General features: G+C 41.3%; 1 protein-coding gene across 6 annotated transcripts in view; it reads right to left on the minus strand.

Moving 5' to 3' along the window:
* The window catches only part of si:dkey-237h12.3 (teneurin-3), a 142361-nt gene extending 141146 nt beyond the window's left edge, over positions 1-1215 (minus strand). For 5 of the 6 annotated variants that reach the window (XM_005726488.1, XM_005726487.1, XM_005726486.1 and 2 more), the window contains exons 1-2: positions 1040-1094; positions 329-964 (exon numbers count right to left, since the gene is read on the minus strand). The gene's annotated coding sequence lies outside the window, so the exon portion shown is untranslated. Of the gene's footprint in view, positions 1-328; positions 965-1039; positions 1095-1182 lie in introns of those variants that run through there. The other variant, XM_005726484.1, reaches the window with a different exon arrangement.
* Between the last annotated feature and the right edge of the window lie 3416 nt (positions 1216-4631).

Below are 4631 nucleotides of genomic sequence, written 5' to 3' on the forward strand. Positions count from 1 at the left end.
CCCCCCACCACTCTGAACGGAATATCAAGAAATTGATACATCTTGCATCTGTAGCCTGCCCACTGCAGCAATGCATTTGCTAAACATATAGGCTATAACACATAATCCAAATATTACCCAACTCATTTGTTTCAAGGTAGTGGAGAAGAGGGGCTGGGCGCCAGGTGGGTTTCGGGTTCGCATCTTATCAAAAGACTCAATACAGCATGCAGACCAAATTAGACACCATTACTGACCAGGGGATAACGATCCTGTGGCTTATTTAAATTACGCGGATGGAGTCTATTTAGAGTCAATGCAAATGGGGGAAATCTAACTACACACTGACCTGCATGAAGCGTCTTCGAGCCTGTCCGAAGCAGCGGCACATAAACTTCCAACGGTGCGCTTTAGTCCAAACTTGCAGGAAGCGGGGAGCTGAGCGCGACGCGATACGTTTCTTACAATGACCGCGTTTGCAATTCAGCACAGTGTGGATTCTTCAGAGAGACCTCTTTCACTACTCCCCGGAAATCTCTCGGCTTGATTAGACGCTGAAGCTCGGAACAGCCGACTTGTGCGTGAACGTTGTGCTGCTGCGTGGTGATGGAGCAAGGAGCTTCAGCTGGCAGCTCCGCTCGAGAAACGTGTTTCTGCCTAGAAATGTTCCCAGTAGTCCCGGTGGCTGAGCTCAAGCAATACTCCCGACAATGCAGTTGTCCCCTCTCTGAGGTAACACCGTTATATATATTTTTTCCAGTCGCCAAGCACTTGCGCTGGATGTTTAAAAGCAGAAAACTCACTCGGTGAGGATGCGGAGTCTCGCCAGCCGCTCTGCTACTCCGTTGTCCGATATGCACTTGTCAGCTGATAAACTGCGCATCCCGTCGCTTCCCTCAGCCTCGCCTCTGGTCTGCCTATCAGGAACGGGTTAGGCCGTAGGGGTCAACCACACGGGTGAGCAGCAACAAGCACACAGCTGCACCTGTGAAGAAAACGAGTCCCATTATTAGACAAAGAGAGCGTTTACCTCCAACGACACTGTAATAACCAAAACTACCTTTGATACACTGCTACGCGTCTGTTGCTGCCACTTAAATAAGTTCCAGTTTGCATGCAAGCTAGAATTATATATATTCCTCAATTTGATTGTGAAAGCGCAGAGGCGGATTTACTCAGAGCCACAGCTTCCAGTCAGCCCACCTGCCTGTTTTCCTTCAGCCTGCTCGCTCCTCTCTTCTCTTTTGTATTGAGAAGCTGTTCATTAAGCTTACCTATGGCCGCACGCGCGCTGCCACATAATTGGCTAACTCACAAATCTCAATTTCTCACCTTCAGTGTGACTGACAAAGGGAAAGGCAGAGTGATGTAAATAAATGCGATATTTCTCACAGAAGACTAGCAGCTAAGGGTTATTCAAGCTGTTAAACTGTTGGGTAAACAAGAAGGCCACAACGACGACGCTTGGTGTTGAAATTAAAATGTTGCTGTTAGTCTGGCTGTCGAATAAAGATTGATTCATATTGTTTTGCTCCATCCACCATCTGTGGTGGAATTGATCAACTGCTGCAGAGATATGCAATAAATATGCACAATTTGAGTTCAGTCAACCTAAACCACCACTAAGAAAGGTTATTCTAATGAATTTTGTCTCCCCATCTTTCATATGAACCTTCAATAAAATACGAGCATGCTTTGTGCATGCTTAGATAGAGCGTCAGTTGCGGATCTTATAGAAAGAATTGAAGTCCTTCACTGCTTTGTAAGTGTGAAAACTTCATCTTGATGAGCTCCAATTACAGAGATAAGTACACTTGCCTCCCAGCCATTCTCCATCCTGCTAAAACCAAAACCACATTTACTTTGAATTAGCTTTGTGATGTATGAAAACATATAAGACGCTATCTGATAGCCTTCAAATGGTAGCATTTAGAGGATATACCACGGAAAGCAGAGTTTCATTAATTACAAAAGCAATGCCCACTAATCCCACTAGAAAGGCATTTTGAGGCTGAGTCGTTTTGGTTCTGAGGGAGAGAGAAGAGAGAAAGACAAACAATACCAATGGTAGATCACAGACCTTCAAACTATGGTCTGCAGGCCCCACAGCTCAATAGGGGGCCCACTACTGCAGCTCTGACTGGGCATTTTTTTTAATCCCCTTCCTGAATTTACCCCACGTCTGACCACATGCAGTGATGAAGTTATCACTGAGGACAGCTTTTCTCCAAGCAAAATCAGCTCTAGCCTTCGATGCTTGATTCTTCTATTATACCCGGGAGCACATCAAAAACTTGCCTCCATCAAATGGCATTATCTGCATGAAAGGCAACTGCCCAACAATCTATCTCCCACTCTGCCATTCTATCTTCAGTCAAGGGCATGCACAAAAAAAAAAGAGGAAAGAAAGGACACAAAAAAGGAGAGGAATTCTTGTAAGGGCTGCTGAAGCCAGTACCCCTCCTTCTTTTCCCTGCTTCAAGTCAAACTACTTTTTTCCCGCTTCTGTAATATTCTTGGGGGCTTTTCAGAGAAACTGTACGTGGAAGTTAGTTACTAAGCAACATATTCACACATTTCATCCACATGAAGGTTCTCTTAAGTTCAGTACACCAGAGGGTTAATGATAGATTAAAAGTCCTTCGGTTTTTTGAACCAAAGAAAATAGCTCATTCAGTTTCACAAAAATGTTCTTTTACTACGACTTGAATCAACTTTACATCCTTAACTGAGATTTCCCATACCTTAGACAAAGCTTTATTTTCTCCTAGTCACACACAGTGCGTGTCAGTGCAGTCAACTGTGCCCTCTATTGGAGGCCAGTCACTTTCAACATCCAAATCCAAACACAAATGCACAAGTGTTTTACATGATGAAAAGAGCATTAATCAAATCTGGAACAGCACTTGAATAGGATGAAAAACTCAATCAAAGAAAGTGCTTGATAGCAAACAAATAAATTACATGCACACATGTTATAGATCAGTAGCTTCTAAATAGGATACCGTTTTATCAGTATGAACATGAAGTGCCAGTGTCTTTTTTAGAATGATAGATAAAAGTCAATATTAGTCCACAAATTGCAGGAATGTAGTAGACACGTGCAGCATTGTTATTTGCTGCATTTGCTTCCGAGGCTACGTAAGGCTTGCAGGATGTGTGCCGGAATATACAAAACATGAACCAGAAACATCACTATTGAAGCCCAAGAGCACAGCATACATTAAAGAATAAAACACCATATCTTTCTTGAGCCCTGTATGTTTTACATATGTACAGAATCAGCAGAGAAAACAGATGGGCCACACCACGGGGACAGAGAGACTTGTGGACATAATAAAAAGCAACATTGACAAATTATGCATACACTCCCTTACCCATCCTATGTATGCAGGAATTTGTCCCCAAGGGGTTAGACAGTGAAGCTGATGTGTTAGAAACTGTGTCTTGTCTTGTCCAATGTGTTTTAAAAAGCAAAAGTAACAATGGATGTGTTCCCTATATGTGCGCGGTACATTATATTCACACTGTAAAGGCTATTGCCTTTTGTTAGTCCAGTATTGTGTTCCACAAACTAAACGGACATGTATAAAGGGATTGGACAGAACTTCTCTTTTCATGTGGAAATGAATCACTTCCAAAGGGACAAAACAGCTTTCACCCTTGGTTATACCGTGAGGACTTTGGGGAAGCACCTTTTTCTATCTGAGGAGAAGGAAAATGAAAAAAAAAAAGGATTTTAATACACAAACACAAATTTATGTCACATAATATCAATGTTGTTTTTCAATATAGTGTTAAAATCAAAAGGAAGTGTCAGGCTGTGCAAATGAATCTCATATTTATTCAGAGGTGTGACATCTCTCAGTCACCTAGAGTGGGAGTGTTTGGGAGGGCTTTGGTGTTCTTCTGAGGCTATTCTCTGAGCACCTCTATTGATTATGGTGGGTCCCTTCAGTATCACCAAGTCATGTTAGGAAAATGCCACACAGTCAGAAGAAAATAAATAGTGAAATAAAAGACATAAATATAAAAAAAATCACAGCTTTTCCTTCCCTTACCTTATGAGACAACATAATATAAACCTTAGCTCAAGGTTAATTATGTTAAACACGTCTGGGTTTGTTTTTGTTTATGTTGTCTTTAATAATCAGCTTTTGGACTTTGGGGTTAAAAAATATCACAGAAGGAAAAAACAAATCAATTTCTAAATTTTAATCAATTTTTAATTAAATCCACCAACTACTTAAATTTTGAATAAACAGAAGTTCAGTTTGGCTGAAAATGGACGTACAGTAAAAAAGAACACCTTTTGAAATATCAGACAGGCTCAGTGTCATTCAGAATTTTTTAGATGGATGGACAACCTCAAAGGCAATAGACCTGTGGCAACTCAAAGCTGCTGGTGGAAGACCTTGTGGGCTGCATTCATTTAATTTAAAAAGATTAACTGGTAAGCAAGGAGGGCAGCCTCGAAAGATAAAAGGATAAAAGACACCTTTTTTTCTGGGTAGGAGGCAGACATTTGAAGAATAGACATGAGGCTGTTATATTTTCTTTGAGTATCATATGAATACATATCTGTGTAACCTAAAAAAAAAGGCTGAAAACATTCTGGTTACTCATCAGGACGCTGCATTGAACTTCATCTC

The sequence above is a fragment of the Pundamilia nyererei genome, unplaced genomic scaffold (assembly GCF_000239375.1).
Source record: "Pundamilia nyererei isolate P.nyererei 1_Seehausen unplaced genomic scaffold, PunNye1.0 scaffold00020, whole genome shotgun sequence".
NCBI classification, from domain to species: domain Eukaryota; kingdom Metazoa; phylum Chordata; class Actinopteri; order Cichliformes; family Cichlidae; genus Pundamilia; species Pundamilia nyererei.